The sequence below is a fragment of the Pipra filicauda genome, unplaced genomic scaffold (genome assembly GCF_003945595.2).
Source record: "Pipra filicauda isolate LSUMZ 115617 unplaced genomic scaffold, ASM394559v2 scaffold194_size2289513_pilon, whole genome shotgun sequence".
NCBI lineage: Eukaryota > Metazoa > Chordata > Aves > Passeriformes > Pipridae > Pipra > Pipra filicauda.
This window is the reverse complement of record NW_024104303.1, coordinates 541,205-561,153: the sequence shown is the minus strand read 5'-3', so window position 1 is coordinate 561,153 and position 19,949 is coordinate 541,205. Positions and strand designations below refer to the sequence as shown.

Sequence of the window (19,949 nt, the reverse complement as noted above, 5' to 3'; positions counted from 1 at the left end):
GCCACTCCATATTCTTTCAGGAGTGATGCTGGTTGAGAGGCAATTTCCTTTTCTCTAAAGCTACTGGGATTACTTTAACTAAGAACCACAAAAACAATATAGCATCATCATATTTTCCATGAACATGTTAGGCAACGTTAGGTAGAACAACTGCATTTTTGTGCCCCAGTGCTTTATTTGCAACAATTTAATTTCACTTCTTTCAACAAAGTTCCTGGTTCCCTTCTATACAGACTACAAAAAGAAGCCACTCTTTCCTTTTAGGAAAACTGGTTATACAAAACAATTAGAAGTGACTTCAACAGAGGTAATTTCTATGATGAAGCTGTTTGACAGCAGCAGAATCAGTTATAACTATTCAAATCTTAGATGATAAGTGCTATTTTTTTAATGCAATTGAAGCATGTTTTTTAAAATGGGAAATAACTGTGTTTTAACAGAGAATTGACCTCTCAACCAGTATCATTCCAGTGCCTTTTACAAGTATTAAATCCAATTACATCTCATCTGAAGTTCTGTAAAAGTACACTGATCACCATGAAGATACTCTAAGTACCCTGGCACTTCTTCACTAGAAGTTTATATTGTTACAACATTCAAGGCAATCTAGTCAGTAACATGGACTTACTGTAGCATACAGTTTAAGGTGAACTGAAATAGGTATCTCTCAGAACTACAGTAAAGAAGCTGCAAAAAATACATGACTTACAGTACACTGAAGTTCAGCCTCTGCTCCCCTGTCATCCAGGAATTTAAGGTCTTGATTCTTATAGACTGATAGCTGATAGTCATGCAGGGGTACATATGACTACATTTTTTTTCCTGAAGACTCAGTCCAGCTTCCCCTTCTCCCCTTTCATGTTCCTACCTTCTTGTGATTTCCCATATGATGCCTAGCCCAGGCACCTATATATCCCCTTGCAGTGAGCTATATGAGACTCAGATGTAAACCACAATAATTAAACAAACCACCAATTTTTCATCCCAATCAACTTCTTTGATCCCATGTTTGGCCACATAGAACAGGGAAAAGGACAACATAAGGAAAGGTCTGTGTTGAAGGCAGAGAGTGAGACAGATGGAATAAAACCTCATGGGAGTGGTTATTTAGCCACAGCCATTTAAGTGAATCACAGTGTTTGCCATGATAATTTAAGACCTCCCAAACCTTTAAAGCACATGGGAAACTCCCTTTAGCTCAAGTAACTACAGAGGCTGAAGTCTGACATGGTGACAGATCACAGTGAAGCGTGGAGTTCTGACAGTCCCCTTCAATCCTATTTTTTTATTACACACTCAGGTTTTTCCAGTTCTCTTCCTGGTTCACAGGCTTTTACTACTCTGAGCTGTGGCTAGCACACGTGCAAGCACAGTCACTAAACCACATTCTCTCTAAGTACACAAACAGCCTCTGCCTTCAATTATCAAGCTCCTGTGACCTGCTACATCCTTCCACCACTGCCAAAGCAAAGGCTTTTTGACTTGCATGTGCCTTGTCTCCTCAGCTGCTGCTACAGTCATAGCTCTTGTATACCTGCAGCTGACCATACTGGTGGATTGAGTGGGTCAGCTTAATGCAGCATGAGCAGCAACAGAACCACCTCACTAACTCTGCCACTGCCCAAATCTCTCAGTCTCTGTGGATGGAGACCTCACCACAACAGCGGATGGTTGATATGCTTTTGCAGTATGAACACTGAAGCATTTGCTGCAACAGAGAACCGCTATCCTTCCTTCCTTTGAAAACAGTACACAAAAGACAGGTGAAATTAAACTGTGGTTACTCTTCAAAAATCTCTTTGTTCTGCTCAGCTTAATTCCTAAATGTACATTCTGGCTTTTAAAAGCACTGGCACAATTGAGTAGACACTGAGAGCATTAAAATAGGATTTCTTGCTCACTCCTACACTATCAAACCTACACCATCATCCACACAATTCCTATTTAAAAGCCTAAAACTAAGTTCACTCACATCTGTAGAAAAAATGCCAGTCAGTTCATATGAACGGTAGGGAATAGCAAAATAAGCACACACAAAAATGTGTTCTTAGACCTCATGTCAGGGCCTCCTGTACAAGGCAATAAAACTGGCTTATCTGCTAGAAGCCAGTAGTTTATGCCCTAGAACTTCAAGTGCCGTACTCTGCATGCAGTGGCCAAACTCAGTTTTATTTTTGGTCTAAATCTTAGCTTTAGGAAACCACGTATATGTTCTGCTTTAAGAAGTCTAAATAATATGTTCCATCTCAGTGACATTTCAAATAAAACCACTCATTTTCTTGTCCAGTGAAAGCACACAAAAAACCAGAGATACAATGTCAGAATCAAGTTACAAACACTCTGCTGGCAGAAACAAATAACTAACACTCCATGAAGAAAACAGGACTTCCTGCAAGCACAGACATGGAAAACAAGATGCAAAAAGGTCAGCTGATACCCATTCAGACCCCTTAGCCTTAGCCTGGCCTCTCCCACCAAAGCTCAAGTTAATGTGGCCGGAGGGACAGCAGAGAGGCAGGTTGGTGACATAAAGCCTCAGCGACTGTCCTAAGAAGTTCATGATATCAGAGGTGTTTTCCAAAGCAAAGATCTGCAAGGAGGCTATGACAAGTTCAGCTGGTGTGCTGCACCCTTTCTGGCAAACTGATAACTCTCAACATGTGCACAATGATTTTCAGATGCAAAATATTACCCCTAGCTCCCTGTTTCTGAGAAAAAAAGTTTGCCTAAAATCATGTGGGAGTGCAGCCCCTCGAACTGACTGTAAGTAACTCAAAAGTGATAATTTAATTGTGAATATCTTCCAATTATTTATACCATAAATCTAAAACCTTGTCCTGAAATAGAGCTTCAGCAGATATAGCATCCAATGCATTAACCTTAAAACACAGCTTTGCGTATCAGAAAAGCTAAGTGAATGAAACAACAGAAGAAATCTGTTTCCTGTGGTTTGGATCAAAGCACTCAATATAGCAGATGGGAAGAATGGCAGCAACTACAGTTGATCATGGACATTTTCAAACTCATACCAAGGAGACATAAAGTCAAGGTATTTGTACCCATCTTTTGAAGAATGCAAAATATTTCACAGATCTGAGAGATGATGGTTTTGTAGGTCAAGGGCCTGGTGGTAGCCTGCAACTTGGCAAGTGATATGATGCTTTAGCAACATGCAGTCACGTGGCATAGCCTCTGCAAGTGATGGTGGGGTCATAAGTGTCTAGTTGTGGGAACTGTGCTTCCAAAATTCAAAGAAATAAATCATCCATAGTGTTGATTTGTATGTTTGTCTTAACTCGCAGGTCTAAACTGACTTGATGGTCGAAGAGATTTTTCTATAGAGAACAATTCTGATCACCACCCTGCACCTTTAGCATGTTCAACCTTACCATTTGGCCAAAAAGACCTACTAATATACACAGGGGGAAAAACAGAGAATCTGCCAAATAGAATACCTGGGGCAGGGCAATCATCCACACTCCAGAGCTCTAAATCAGTAGTCTTGCAGTACTCACTGGAGGAAAAAACCTGTTTTCTTTGCCAACTGTGATACCTGAAATACAAAAGCAAGTAAAGGAAGTCAGAAACATGATATATTAAACAATTAGCATTGGAAAGGACAGTTAAGAGTAGTAACTACCTCCTCCAAGGACTGCCAGCCTCCTCTCCAATTCACTATACAACTGTTGCTGTAAGGAGGATTGTTCACCTGGAGAGAGTTTAGGACAGAAAAAAGAATGTGCTGCCCTTTAATGCAGTTTAGCAGACATTAACTAGCCAGAACCATATTGACTGGATAACTCTGCACAGACCATAAAGTACCAGCACTAGAGGACCAATGCGCTAGCAGTATGTTCTAGAGAAGATCTGTGGAACTGTCTTCTTCCCTCTATACACTGAAAAGTGACCAGTTTATGACTCTGCTTTTTTAGTGAACTAAACTACTTTCAAAGCCTTTTCTGCATACTGCTTAACCCGTATTGTACTTCAGAAGGCATTTAACACAGCAAACAAAACTAATCACAAACTGATCTGGAAGGAAGGTTTGGGTGTTGTTTTTTTTTTAAGTTTATCCCTGTCGTAAGCACTTTATAGGAAGAAGTACAGTGTTTGATTAGTCTTTACAGCTTCTGGTTAGAGTAACTCTCATACAGCACTATCTCTGCTTCTAACCATGCACACAAAAGATTTAATGTGATAGATATACAGGACCAAGTATGAAAAGAGGAAAACTTCCTTCAGTGAAAGTTAATAATCTCCCTTCTCAAACCAAGTTGCCCACAGCTGTGGCTAGTTAATACCCAATATTACAGAAAAAAAAAAAGGAACAAAAATCATTATCCATTCAACATATGAAAGTAACCAGCAGGGAGGGTTAAGATGGGTTCTCTTCCCTACAACCACAGCAAGCAGTTTACTCTGAAGCAAAATGAATGAGCACTTCTCGTACTCGTGCAGCCACAGCTGCCAGCACACAGGGAAAGCACGGCTGACAATCTCTGAAAGGTCCATTTGAAGGACTCCGCTTTCCACTACAGGGTTCCCCACAGCCTGGTACTGCTCAGTTTAGCTTTAACCAAGAGCCAATTGCTGATTTTTATCAAAAACTGACTAGGTAGCTGGCACAGTTTGAATGTGGGAGTTGTCAGGTGGCTAAGATTCCTCCTACAGAACTAGTTTATGCAGCATGTTTTCCACACCATATCCCCAACAATTTCTAACCAATTAAAAAGGAAACCTAATAGCTTCTTGTTTCTACTTGTACATTTTTTGTGTGTAGCACATGCTGTGACTCAACAGGAAGGTCTTCACCTATCTCAGGCCCCAAACAGAGCAACACCTTTAAAAACTTTTACTTGGTGGAATAATAAAAATGTCAGTAGGGAAGTTCTGTGATGATGTTTTCTCATGAATCCTTGAAACCTTAAGGCCATTTTACACCACACCTCATCCTATGACTTCACAGAAGAATTTTAGCGGAAACTGCTAAAAGGCAGTCCCAAATCTTGGCACTTGTTAACTAAGTGTAGATCTGGGGAACATACACTGCAGGACAGACTGTCTTATCAAAGACATGTACAAAGCAACAGGTGTTTACAATGATTACAGCAGTGGAGGGATTCACAGCACCTCCAGTATACCACTGAACACATACATATGACCTATATACCAGAAAGATTCCTATTCCCTCAAAGTAATATTGCATACGACTCACACACTCACATGACACTTAAGACACCAGAAGTAGAAGTTGGTTCAGAGTAATTATAGCAAACAAACAAAAAAACCTCCAAAAACAACAACAAAAAAACCCAAAGCAACAAAAAAATCCCCAGAATAAAACCCCAATAACCACAAAAAACCTCAGCACCTCAAGACTCAGCCCTGAGGAAGAAATGAAAAAAAAAAACCAAAAAAAACAACAAAAAACCACCCCAAAACCCAGATCACTGAAGAGAGAAAACAGGTGAGCAGGAAAGCCAGCACAATGGTGGAGAAGTCATTGGAGTAAACAACCCTGTACTATCTGTACTACCCGCACTTAATCTGAGTCTTCTATCATATTCTTTTAACAGGTCAACCCCAATTTGAGAATCTGAATATTTGGCACTTTACTATGCATAAATATTCTGCTGCTGAAACACTGTCTTAAAAGAAAATCCAAGAAGTCTTCAAGATACAATATTTGCAGATAATCTGGAGAACCATATCCAAGTCATAATTCATACATTCAAGCTAATTGTATTTAACTGTAGAAAAACAACAATAAAGAATATCCTCTCAAAACATCACTTACTGCTTATTCTTAGAAGATGATGAGCACCTGAGTTTTCTATCCTACCACAGCCTTCCCCTCGCTTCTGTACAGTCTTCCAAATGGGAAGCACTTGGATCAGCACCAGGCTTTTCACCCATTCATCCAGACCACAGCCTAAATGCAGTCTCACATCATAACAGAAAAAAAAGTATATGTTATATTGTAGAATGTCCCCATGCCCAGGTTCTGTATCTCCTTCCCTCTCCTCCTTCCTGCTAGAAACGCACATGCTTCAACATGCAAAAAATAATGATGCTGAGATACTTTTTTTCCGCTACATATTTAGCACTTCTATTACATAGCTTTATTATATTTATTCTAACATTTCATTTTATCCATTTGATAGAATCTTTAACAATACTGAGAATGCTGATTAAATTCACACAAATTTTAGCACTTGTAATTTATTCCTAAATTAGCATTAAGCCAAAACAGCCTTAGACCTACTGCCCATTAGGATGCTTTCATCGTTTTGATTGCTTCATATATAAGTGATTAGGAAATTGCATTGCTACCTTGCTATTCTTTATCCCATTTCAATTACATCTTTTGCCACTTAATGCATTCCATACACTTATGGTCTTGATCCAGTCCCAAATTATTAGAGTACACCCAGCTGTATCACACACAGTATCTGCTATGAGAGAGGCAGATGCCATCAAAATTTTTGACGCAGCAATCACCACAGAATCCAAGAGTACTCCCAAATAATACATCTGTTCTCTGAAAAGAATGCCACCCAGGTGACAGACTGAGAAGGCTGAATCCCTATCCTAACATGGCAGGGATTGAAGTCCTTTAGAAAAATAAGTGAGAACCCAAGCAAGCCAAACAACCAAGTTTCGAAGCAAGCAGTTTTTGAGGGAGCCACTAACTTGAAAATCATTACTCTGGTTCCTGCAAGACTTGAAACTTCAACTCGAGATATTTCTTTAGGAGTCACCAGTAATATCTAAGGAGAATCAAGGTGCAAAACATTGGAGGTGTATCTGCAGATATCATTATTACAGCCAATGAGATGGTAATTAATAGACAGTTTCTCCCATACTGCTTCGTATGCTACATATATCTCAGTGATGCTGTAAGATCAGACAAAGATTCCAAAATGCTTCCCTCTTTTGTTCTTTCTCTATGAGTAATTTATATCCCTTCTATTCCTGTCTTCCTTTCAAAACACCCTCTTCATTTGCCTTGTGCTTTTTTTCCTTTCTCCTCTGCTTCACTCATCCAGAAACTGCACCAGGCTTTGGTTTAACTGTCAGCTAAACATCAATTCAGAAGGCTGACAGCAGGCACTAAAGCAAAGACTGCTGGCTACACCCCATTTTGTCTCTATTGAGTTTCTAACCCTAGCTTCAACCATGGAAAACAATCAAGCAAACAAACAAAGATAGTGTAAACCACCTACATTTGCTGTCCTTTATATCACCATGTTCAGACGGGTTCAGTTATTAAATTATTGCATATGTATGGGAGTACATGCAATTAGAGGATTATTTTCCTTGTGGACTTCCTGTTTTAAGAACAGGACAACATATTACAAGTTATAAAGCCTGTAAGACCAGAACCTATCATGCAATTCTTCACCTGTTTACTCTAAAATAAAAGGACATTAGGTCCATTTAGGCCAGAGCCAGACTGATGTGACACACATGGGAATTCAAGATAAAACACACTTCTTTGTGATTCATTATTTAATACACCTGCTTAAACTGGTATGAAAAGTGTGGTTTATTAAGTGATATATAAATTTAGAGAACATGGTCACTATAAAGAACTTGATAAAATACAGGAGAAACTTCAAATTCTGAATACACCAGTTATAATTACAGTGGAATAATCTACTACTGCCAGAAAATCAGGATTTTCCAAATTCTGCTAAGCACCATCATTCTTCTGTTTCTTTCAGCTCTAACTTCTTTATTGTAAAATGAATATGGACACTGGCACTATATTTTCCAGTAATTACTAAAAGAAAAAAAAATTAGTCAAACCAACAGACAAAATTTGCAACACCCTAAATATGTAAAAATAAAGACCTAACTTGCAATGCAAGCATACATTCAGATTCAACTATATCTGTTCAATCACTGTATTGAACAGAACCAGTTAAATTAAGCTTGCAGCAGTAAAAGGGTCATGTCAATACATTTCCACAACAGATAACTTTCAGAAATCCATTCAGACCTCCCTAATGGGTTAACTGAGATTTACTTTACTATAAACATATTGCTAAATCTTGTGAATACAATAAAACCGTAAGGATGCCTCCAAAATGGCCTGATGCAAACTGTACTATTCCAGTGTAATTTCATGAAGCAGGTTACCTCTATGGAGAGGTACGTAGATGCAGTATGTAGCTGTTCTGGTTCCCTTTACATCTTTACAGATTTTATTCAAAGCTTGTGTCTTTGATGTAATCACCAATTTTTCAGGAGACATATCCATGGAGGCAGAATATAACCTTGATTTCTAATACACAGGTACCCATTCAAAACCCCTTAAGCCTAAAGACCTAATACCCTGAAAACCTCCTCAGAACAGATGTTACCTGTGGCAGGTTGGACACATAAAACTAAACTGTTGACAGCAGTCTTTCAATATACTGACTCATATTTCACCTGTGTGGCAGAGATACTCTATCTAGGCCGTGAAACTGCATACTCCACCCCTGAAATGTGCCTTGCCCAAAAGAGATTTCAACATATGGCTGCTAAGGAGTAAGGGGTAACTTTATATGCTCGCTTCTGCTCTGTCCCTTTATCATTAGGATTGTTAGATTAATTGCGTGGTTTATTCAGCTATCAGGCAGATGTTACAGAACAGCTTCACTGAAAAAAATGCAGGAAACATTACATCAAGCTTTATGCTTCTTGTCTACTTAAGACTTCATAATGTTTTGGGTTCTAAGACATTATCAGATGAATTAGGCTAGAGTGCAAATGGTGTGCTGCTGTACTACTGTTCACAGGAGCATTAAAAGATGAGACTTTGCTGGAACAGATTCCAAAGTGCAGGCAGCAACCCAAAGAAGGGAATTGGTTCAACTACTTTTTTTAAGTGAATGTATAATGAAATCAACAGAGGAAAGGGGACATCTATGAGGAATACAAGGAAGCAGCTCACTGATCCAGGCCTCAGTAACCTGGAAATCTAAACCAACCCCTACTGTTATTCTACTGTCTACTTTGAGTTGAAACACCAGCATAAACACAGAAAAGATCTTCAGGAACAAACTTTGAGTATAAAGACAAATTCTCATTTTAGCTACAGTTGCCCTAAGCAGAGAATAAGAACTGAAGCATGCTTTGTTTTCCCAACATGGAGGTAAAAAGAAGCACAGAATAGCACAAAACTACCCCGTGAGGACAAATTTACAATCAATTTAACACCTTCTTAAAGTAATGCAATGTCTTTTTGTAGGTAAACATATTCTTACTTGTTAGAATTTCAAGTTAATTTTCTATTTCAGTTTTCTTAGACTGAGTATCAGCCTTCTCTGCTATCATACCCATACACGTTCTCCCATGTTTACAGATCTGAAAAAAGTATCTGCTAGCAGTGTTGCAGGTTCCTTCAGAGCAATAATGTGACAATGACTCTATGGAACACTGTAGTATACAAAATGTTACAAAATAGTAACAGTCCCTTTTACCTATTTTTGTTGAAGGAAAAAAACACTTCTGGAAATACTTTACCTGTCAACCATGAGATACAATGGGATGTTAAGGACCTCCTAACTATGAAGCTTTAAGAAACGGTTCTTAAAGATGATTTAATATTTCAGAATTGCTTGCAATTGCTCATTTCTATAGTATTGTACTAAACCAGCCCACTAATGGTAATTCAGTCTTCTTTCTACCTAGTGTAAGAGATAAGAGAGTAGTCTGCAGGGTAAACAAAGATCTGGCCTTCCAACATGAAAAATCATGTCAAAAATATATTTTCAGTGGATCTGATTTTTTGTGGGCTTCCCATCAAGGGCTTTTGAAAACAAATCTTGGAATTTAAGAGTCTGAGACACATTTGAAAAAATATCTTTCTCATCTGATGAAATACACTGGATCATTGTACATCCATTCCTTTAGTTTGACTAATAAAACAAGTCTGACCTGTCTAAAGATTAGCTTTGATCATTACAAGCAGTACAGTTTGTGCTGAATTTAATATGAATGCCTGATAGTATTACTGTAGCAATATAAAAACAATAATTAGAACATAATTAAATCCCACAATTTACAAGTGGCAGGGCAATATGAACAACACAACAATGTAGTATTCATCAGTTTAATTTAGTGCATTGCTGAGCACAAGCCCATACTAAGAACAGCTAATGGCCCTGCCTTAGAAATATAATGATCACAAATAGCAACTCAGCAACTCCACTTTTCTGGACAATATGTCAAATTACATGGCATAATAAACAATCACACATATTAAACCAAAATAATACATGAACAAAGTTCTTAACAAGCAACTCCAGAAACTCTCAGTTACCTATGAGTAGCTTAATTCAGTAGGAAGCCATTCATGAAGAACAGAAAAGAAGACAACTATGCTTCTGGACTGACGTGGTTGAAAATGGACTAAATTCAGAAACAGCATAGGACTGAACAAATTTTGACTGTATGATTTACAGGGACAATACATCATCTGCCAGTGAGCCAATTCCATACTGAGCACAGTCTGATCACCTAAACCAACTGACCTGGCTGGCACTGATGCTTCATCGCTGCACAAAGACAAAAAAAGTGTTGGCTTTGTGGTTACCAGCCCAGATCAGTCCTGGAAGTATCACTACACTACACTCCTCACAGTATGAAAGCCAGGGAGGCCTTTTGGCCCTTTGGAGCACACTGGTCTAGCATTATGTTCAGGCTATCAGTGCTCCCATTATGCAGAACACTGGTGGCCCTGACACAGATAAATACAGCAGGAAAAAGTGCAGCTGCCACTGCCATGAGTGAGAACATGGCAAAAGCTAAAGCTCTTGGGTAGGCCGTGTGGGTATCGGTCTCTTCTCCCAGACAACCACCAGCAGAACAAGAGGGCACAGTTTTAAGCTGTACCAGGGGAGGTTTAGGTTAGACATTAGGAAGAAGTTCTTTACAGAGAGTGTGACTGGGCATTGGAATGGGCTGCCCAGGGAGGTGGTGGAGTCACTGTCCCTCGAGGTGTTTAAGAAGAGGCTGGATGTGGCACTGAGGGCCATGGTCTAGTAGACAAGGTGGTGTTAGGTCAAAGATTGGACCCGAGGTCTTTTCCAACCTAGTTGATTTTGTAATTCTGTGATTCTCTGTAGTTATTTTCATAGCAAAATCCATAAGTCCGGGGTATTTATTTCTTCTTGGATGAGGCATTGGGTAGTGGTAAAATACAGAGGGATTACAGTTAGAACCAAGACAATTGACAGCTTGAAATGATCTTACGCAGCCTCCACTCACGCCCTTACAAATACAGGCTCCCAGCAGGCACCTTATTTTATTTTTGTTGTATTGAACAGGTTGCCATATGACACTAGGCATTATACTAAAAGGGTCTAACCAGTTGAATTCAGACTCTCAAGCCTAAATCCTTTACCTAATAAATCACATTCACTCTCTATTATTGTGTGAAGCTTTCTATTGCAGCGTAAATTAACTTCTTGTATCTACTTTCTCTTAGCAGACATCAAGCTATGATCATCTTTTAATCCTAACTAGTTCCTAGGTAAGGAAGATAGGACAGACTTTGGAAAACAAAGCTGTATTGGTGATGCACAGCGCTCTCTCCAGGCCGTTATTTATTTAGTAAGTTTTGTTTTGTTAACATGTTAGTTTACAATATGATACAGAACATAGCACCTGGAAAAGAGGTATCAGTTACTGAGGTTATCACAGCAGACTCTGCACCTTTGTGCCATATGGGTTCTGCAGCCTGTTTCAATGGGAAAGCCTTGAGAATTTTGGAGACTGGCTCTGCAGCAAACCTATTTGTTTGAGTAGGAGAGCTGGGTTACACAAGCATCTCACAGCTCCTGCTCCAGTTGTACTGCTAGGAGACGGATCATTATAATTTGTAATTATGCCTAAAAAAAGTGGCCTGGGACTTTCATTTGGGTGACTGCATTTTGTAAAGCAGCACACAGCAGAACTCTAGATTTTGTAAAGCAAAAAGCACAAGGAAAGTTCTGCATCCTCCAGACCCCTCATTAAAGAGGAAGAAAAGCTGCCTGGATAGGTAGTCAGGAAGGAATGCAAAGTCATTTTGCAAAGGATTTTGAAAGTAAAAATTTTTTTTTACTTGCTCCTCCGCTCTCAGAACACTAAAGGACATGTACTCACTGTGCTGTGCACTACAGATACCAGCCAGGAGTCAGGCTTCAACAATCCTTGTGGGTCCCTTCTAACTCAGGATAGTCTATTTTTTGAGGCTCATCCTATTCTTTTTCTCCATCAGCAGAGACAAGATGCTTCAGCAGAAGGCTTTTCAGCCTAAGCACTTTTCTTGCATGATGAGATCTCTTAAAGGTAGTTTTGAAGTAGGATTTTGTTCAGGGATTAAAATGGAACGTCACCAATATCATATAAACTATATGTTACACTTTATGATTCTCTCATCCCCTACATGCCCAGTGGAAGCACACTGCCCCTGCAATCTGTCACATTTGGTGACACTGCAGAAACCAGTACACTGCTAACAGAACACACCAGAAAAATCTAGGAGGTAAGAAAGTACACCTGCAAGTATAATGAGCTGTACAATCCAAGAAGGATGTTCCTTCTTTATAATTCTATAAAGGTCATTAATGTAATTAAGTTGTGTTTGGTATTTTTATCAGTACAATAAAACAAAAATAAATCAGATTTATAAAAGCTACTTTATGATAATAGTGAAAGACCAGGTTTTCAAAAGACTGCTCTCTTTGCTGTAAGATATAACCACAAAAACCTTATCAAAACCAACCAGCAAATGAAAGTAAGAAGTATGAGAGCAAGTCATTTGCCCAAGGTCACACACCAGGCCAATAGCGGACCTAGAAAGAAAAACACGGTTGCCTCATTTGGAGTTGCCATCTGTTCATAAAGCTAGACTCCAAACACATTCTTTAAGTAGACTTTGGCACCACTGTTTAACTCAGCTTGAACCTGCTCAACAAAACAACTTATGTCCTGATTTCCACTGAATAATGATGTCTTTTGGATTTAATAGATTCACACTGGAAATTAAATGTCTGGACATTTGGACGCCAGAAAAATGGACAGCACAAGCTTGACATCTTCTAATCCCTCACGGATTTTTTTTCTGTGGCCTGCTAAGAAATTGCACTATTCTTAGAGTCTCAATGTCATTAAACTACAATAGGCATGTCATGATTATTAAACTAGCATGTTCAACCTGCAAGCAGAGCAGAAAACAGTAAAAGTAGAAGTGCCAGCTCAAGTTATTGGAAAACATATAAACCTGACTCATTAGATTTTTTGGGATAGATGGAAAAGGATGAATTTGATTTACTTTCTGAGTTCATCTTTGCCTCTTGCAAGTACTCCAGTCCTTCATCTAACTGCACAACAGCCACCTTTTCTTCACTGTCTTGTTTCTTATCTGTGGAAACTCCACCACTTTCCAAAGGAATTTTTCAGACTGAAGAGATTTCTAAGGCACTGCCTAAGATCATTGTCTGAAAACAGTGAGTTCTGAGGAGGAAAAAGAAAAATGGTACCAAGGGGCAAATTTAGTTGATGAGAGAAAACGCAAAACCTCCTGAGATTCCAAGACCCAGCCTCCTTTCAACACAGCACATCTGTCCATCAATGGGTGATTAACAGAGAAGTTACCGATCCCCCTTGGGACACCTAGAGTAAAGTTCTCTGAATGTCTGAACATAGTCAGGTGATTTTTGTACACCTTGTGTGTAGGTTTGGACTCTACCACAGTGAATGATTTTCTGGAACCAAGTTCTTTGGAACAGGGAAACAAAATGCATCCTGAATCTAAATTATCACTATCCTGTTGAAGGTAGAAATCAGGCATCCATTTACCATTAACACTGCTGGTGCTGACAACCACAAAAAAATCAAGGAAAAAAGTAATTTAATCCAGGAAATTACTTTGTTCAAGACCCTGTTAGAAATACAATGTATTATATTTATAAATATATTACTTATATGTGTATATATTACTTATAAGGATATTCCTTAAAATAAACTCCATAGAAACAGCTTACCATTTATCTTCTTTGCTCAAGATCCAGAGGTGTATGTGAGTATCCCTTCCCAAATTTCTTTACAGAGATGCAAATACTTAATCCTTCCGGCCAAAATCTGTCCAGTAGAAAAAAAAAGTATGTCAGTGCTAAGCAGTGAGTGTTGGGAGTTTCCCTTCCTTCTTACCCCGTGCTGGAGTTAGAATAGGTGCATCACATAATTGTGAGAGTCAACACTCTCCCTGTAGAGCACTTTGAATTAAGTTGCTGCATAAGACACAGGAGAAAAAAAAAAACCAAACCAAACAAAACAGAAATCACCCACCAAGTTAACAAACCATTTTTCTGATCCGCAATCATCTCTTTGTGGATGAAGTAAGACCTCTAAAAAGCAAAGTAGCCCACAACAAGGACACAAGAGGGTAGAAAAAGCCATAAAGCCAGAACAGCACTCTACCTTTGCTTCTCAAGATACTCTTTAAATCTAAAAAAACGGGAAATAATGCAAGAAAAACCTTACTCTTTTAGCACCATAGAAATTTGATGCAGGTTAACCGGAAGTTACTTCTCTTCATCACCTTGTCAAGACACAAGAGTTTGTTGACAGAAAATATGTTGTTAGTATCAGAACTGTGCAAGTATTTGTTTTCTGACGATGTAGAGTGTGGAGGACCTGGATGACAAGTCAAGGATTTTTTTACCAGCTGCAGGTAATCAAAACTGACACACCTGCCTAAACAGTAGTGTACTTCAGAGGCTCACCTGGTAACACGTTGTGGTTTAGAACCTGCAAGAGAAATTTCAGTTGCTTCACCCTTCAATATAGAGGTGTTCCACAGCAGATAAATCCTGCTGCATGAACAGCAGCTCCAGGCCGTACTAATTATAATGAAGTTTTAACCCCTTCAGTATGTTGTTACATAGTAGGTGAGCGGTTTACATCTGACAGTAAAATACTGTTATTGGTTTAAATTCCTCTCTCATTAGTGTTAAGTTTCTGCTATAAATCTGTGTAAGAACAACAGGAGCATTAAAGAAAGAAGCTTTAGGAAAGTTTACAGCTCTCAGGGTCTCCAAGTCAGGCTATTTTTAAGTCAAAAGTAGTACTTGACTTAAAGGGGACTTATTCACTGAGCCCAGTTTTAGTTTGTCCAGGAAATCATCAATCTCTCAGATGATTGCTAACCTGTCAGAAATAGGTGGGGCTTGGGGCCCACAGCTACATTCACCTTGCAGCATTCAACATTTACGCTAATCGCAATGTTGATACAAATCCATGTAGCTAATACAATATTTGGTTCACAGAAGGTGACTACCAGGCTTGAGACTGATGGTGTAGCTGTTTGGTCAGTTTGCCATACTACCCCTCTTTGCCTGACATGCAAGTGTCCAGGGAGAAATCCAGACACCTACACTTATTATTCATCAAGAGTTTTAAAGCTGTCCTTCCAACAGACTTTGAAACAAGCATTACAGTGAACTGGTTCACAGCTCCAGCACATCAAAAGTTTCTGTGTTCAGAACAAAACACTGATCTATCATGTGCTAGCCTGTTCAGTTGCCTGTCATGTGTGCTAAGCACAGGACACAAAATAAGCCTTGGTATCAATGACAACTAACTGCATTGAATTAAAAGACACATATGCCAAATCACTAATTCCAGAAGTGATCTTCTCCCATATAGTCCAATCAATCTCTTACTGAGCAAAGACTAAGAAAGGGCTTAGGAAACACACCTAGCTCTTTCACAGACAGACTTGTGCAAAATTCCAGGTATCAAACAACACAGTACCAATAGTTTTCACTCTGGAGTCACAATCTACACAGCAAGTGTAGAATCACTGAATCCATTAGGGGTCTTCAAGCAGGAAGTCCAAACTGTTTCTGCTGTAGTGTGAAAGGAGGGTGGGACAGATGACCCACTGTGGTCCCTTCCAACCTTAACCATTCTGTGATTCTGTGAGAATGGATGGTACCCTAGGTACTTCTATGCACATGACAGACAGGCAACAGATAGTCTTATTTTCACGGAGCTACATGAGTTGTTCCCAACCTGGAATCTGTCCTGTTGCAGGAATCTGTGTGATCACACATCCCTGGCAAGGCTTATGAGAGCCTTCAACAACAACTTTTTACTTGATAATACATCAACCACAGAGAGAAGTGTTATTGTGACTATTCAAAATGTCAACCTTTAGCCAAAATCATTAGCAAGGCAGGCTTTTAGAACTGCTGGCAATGACCATTTTCATATATGACTAACTCCCCAGGGGAAACAAAGCTAATCTGAAATACTAATATATGGGGGGAAGAGGGGAGACAGGACACATAGACAGAGACAACATGATGAGATAGGGACACTAGGAAAAAAATAAAACCCCAACCAAATACAACCCCCCCAAAATAAACAAGACAACAACAACAACAAAATCCACCCCAATGAACAAGAAGGATTTGGAATGATTAGGACTCCCGTTGTTAAACCAAGCCAATATAAATATTCTCAGTTCTCACCTTATTTCACAATAGTTCACAAAAGTCCACAGCAGCTACACTTGACAATAATTGCTTAGACTTCTTTAATTCCAAAGACATATTATCTATGTGTGCTATTAATTTATAACAACTTTTAAAGTGAAATATCTAATTATATCTCTATTATATTTATCAACTGATTTCCTAGAAACAAGACTCAGTGCAAGTGTCTGTCTGCTAACAATAACTTTCCAAACCATCATCCTGCTTCAACGATGTTTGACAGAGCAGTTCAAATCTCAGAATAAACTCAGTCCTTCAGAGCACACAAAATTAGCAGCTGGATGGGGATGAAAACAAGCCTACTGATCACACTAAGGAAAAACATGATCACTCACCACACAGAATTATAGAATAGTTTGGGTTGAAAGGGACATTACAGATGATCCAGTTCCAACCTCCTGTGGGCAGGGAACCTTCCACTAGACCAGGTTAATCAGAGCCCCATTCAGCCTGGTCTTGAACACCTTCAGGGGTGGGAAGTCCACAACCTCTCTGGGCAACCTGTTACACCTTCACAGTAAAGAATTTTTTCCTAATATCTAGCCTAAACCTGCCATTCTTCAGCTTAAGGCCATTCCCCCTTGTCCTATCACTACACGCCTTTGTGAAAAGCTACTCTCTAGCCTTCTTGTAAAGTCCCTTTAGGTCCTGGAAAGTGCTATAAGGTCTCCCTGGAGCCTTCTCTTCTCCAGGCCGAACAGCCCCAACTCTCTCAGCCTGTCTTCATAGGAGAGGTGCTCCAGCCCTATGATCAACTTGGTGACTCTTCTCCTGACTGGCTCCAACAGGTCCAGTCTTTCTTGTGTTGGGGACCCCAGAACTGTTTGTAGTACTCCACATGGGGTCACACAAGAGCAGAGCAGAGGGGCAGAATCGCCTTCTTTGCCCTGCTGGCCATGCTGCTTTTGATGCAGCCCAGGATACAGTTAGCTTTCTGGGTTGTGAGTGTGCAGTTCTAGGTCACGTTGAGCTTTTCATCCACAAATGCCCCTGAGTCCTTCTCCACAGGGCATCTTAATTCATTCTCCACCCAGCCTGTCTCTATGCTTGGGATTGCCCTGACCCAGGTGCAGGACGTTGCACTTGGCCTTCCTTGTTGAACTTCATGAGGTTTGCACAGGCCCACCTCTCAAGCCCGTCCAGGTCCCTCTGGATGGCATTCCTTCCCTCCAGTGTTGATCATAGCACATAGCTTGGTGCTGTGGAATGTAGTGGGTTTGTGTGGCTGGGTTTTGGTAGTAGGAGGGCTACAGGAGTGGCTTCTGTTAGAAGCTGCCAGTGGAGCCAATGCCAGCCCGCACCAGGACAGACTTCCTGCCACTGGCCAAGGCTGAGCCAATTAAGGAGTAACAGTAACATCTCTGTGATAATATAATTAAGAAAAGAAGGTTGTTGCACAGAAAGAATTCCAGCCAGGGAAGAGCGGAGTAGAGACCAAGGTCAGTGCAGAAGGAGGGGCAGGAGGTGCTCCAGGCATCAGAGCTGAGGCCCTGCAGCCCGTGGTGCAAACCAGGGTGGGGCAGCTGTGCCCCTGCAGCCCATGGAGGACCACTGGGGTGCAGAGACCCATCTGCAGCCCATGGAGGAGCCCATGCTGGAGCAGGTGGATATCCCAAGGAGGTTTTGACCCTGTGGGAGGCCCAAGATGGATTAGGGCCCTGCCAGAAACCTGCAACTTGTGAAGAGAGAAGCCCACGCCAGAGCAGGTTTTTCCTGGGTAGCACTTATAGCCCTGTGGGGGACCCACTCAAGTACCACTCATTGGTGAAGGACTGCACCCCATGGAGGAGTAACCCACAGGACAGCAGTTTGGGAAGAACTGCTGCCCGAGGGATGGACTCACTTTGGAGAGGTCCATCAAGGACTGTCTCCCATGGGAGGGACCCCACAGGAGAAGGGGAAGGACTCCTCTCTCTGAGCAGAGGCAGAAACAACAACTGACCGCAACCCCCTTTCCCTGTCCCCCTGCACCACTGGGGGGGAGGAGGGAGAATACGGAAGGAATGAGGGGTGGGGGGAAGGTGTTTTTAAGATTGTTTTATTTCTCATTCTTTGGCTCTTATCCTGTTAGTAATAAATTTAAGTACTTTGAGTCTGTTTTGCCCATGAAGGTAATCAGTAAGTGACCTCTCCCAGCTGTTAACTCATGAATCCTTAGCTGTTTCTTTCTCTCTCCTCTGTCCAGATGCAGAGGGAGAGCGAGAGAGTGGCTTTAGTGGGTACCTGGCATCTGGCCAGGGTCAACCCACTACAGTCTTTTTGGTGGCCTGTATGGGGAAGTCATAAGGATTTTGAGACAAAGATAGTAACTGGGAGAGGTAACTGGCAAAACAAGTACTGAAAAATGTTAAGAGAATGAAATGATTGTGGGGAGTTTTTCCTGTAATTGTGGTAAAGGTACAAGGGGTGGATTTTGTGTAAATTGTCGCCTTTAGTTTGGTGTTATGATGATGTTATTTGATTTTTGGTGAGGGTAAGTTTCATTATATTCTGTTTTGGTTGGTTTTTGTCTTTGTTTATGTAAGGGAAGGTTGTGTGATGAATGTGGGATTTAAAATTCTTAAATGTGTGATTCACAAAGGCAAGGGGTGGAACGATCAATTGCTTCTCCTGCCCTGCGTACACATCCCAACAGAATGGAGCACAAGATCTGAAGGGGTGGAAGAAGGCCATAAAAAAACATCTGTGAAAGCATGGGAGATAGTGAGGTACGGGATCTGAGCATGATGTAAATGGTATGGAAGAAGGAGTGGAGTTTGTATTGGGTCTGGCTGAGCTGGAGTTTATTTCCCCACAGTAGCCCTCACAGTGCTGTGCTTTGCATTGGTAGCCAGAAGGGTGTTGATAACACACGGTGTTTTGGCTCCTGCTGAGCAGGGTAGCACAGCATCAGTGCTGTAACATTCCTTCCTCAGTCGAGGGCAAGACCCTGGGAGGGGACCCAAGTAGGCCAGCAGACCCAGACCGACCAAAGGGGTATTCCATACCATAGGACGTCAGCTCAGGTATAAAAGCCAAGGCAAGGAGCAGGAAGGTGGGCATTCATTGTCTAATGGCTGCCTGCTGAGGAACCATCACGTGTGCTGAAGCCCTGCTTCTCGGGAGTGCCTGGACATTGCTGCTGATGGGAAGTAGAGAATAAACTGTGTTATCTTTTGCTTTGCTTTTATGTGCCCAAGCCTTCACTTTGCTTTTGCTTTAAATAAACAGCCTTATCCCAACCCATGAGTTGTTTTCCCACCTTACTTTCTCCCCTGTCTGGCTGGAAGGGTAGTGATAGAGCAGCTGGGCGAGCACCTGGCCCAGCCAAGGTCAACCCACCACATCAGCAAACTTGCTGAGGGTGCACCTGATCTCACTGTCTTTGTCCCACTGACAAAGATATTGAAGTGTGATGGTCCCAATACT

At 40.7% G+C, this 19,949-nt stretch overlaps 1 protein-coding gene across 8 annotated transcripts in view; it reads right to left on the bottom strand.

The window, feature by feature from the left end:
- The window catches only part of MOB3B (MOB kinase activator 3B), a 92,189-nt gene that overhangs the window by 57,341 nt on the left and 14,899 nt on the right, over nucleotides 1-19,949 (bottom strand). For 4 of the 8 annotated variants that reach the window (XR_005563229.1, XR_003539625.2, XM_027715092.2 and 1 more), the window contains exons 2-3: nucleotides 14,025-14,121; nucleotides 3,456-3,553 (exon numbers count right to left, since the gene is read on the bottom strand). The gene's annotated coding sequence lies outside the window, so the exon portion shown is untranslated. Of the gene's footprint in view, nucleotides 1-3,455; nucleotides 3,554-3,640; nucleotides 3,710-5,797; nucleotides 5,944-14,024; nucleotides 14,122-19,949 lie in introns of all 8 variants that reach the window. The other 4 variants (XM_039380409.1, XM_039380410.1, XM_039380413.1 and 1 more) reach the window with 4 other exon arrangements.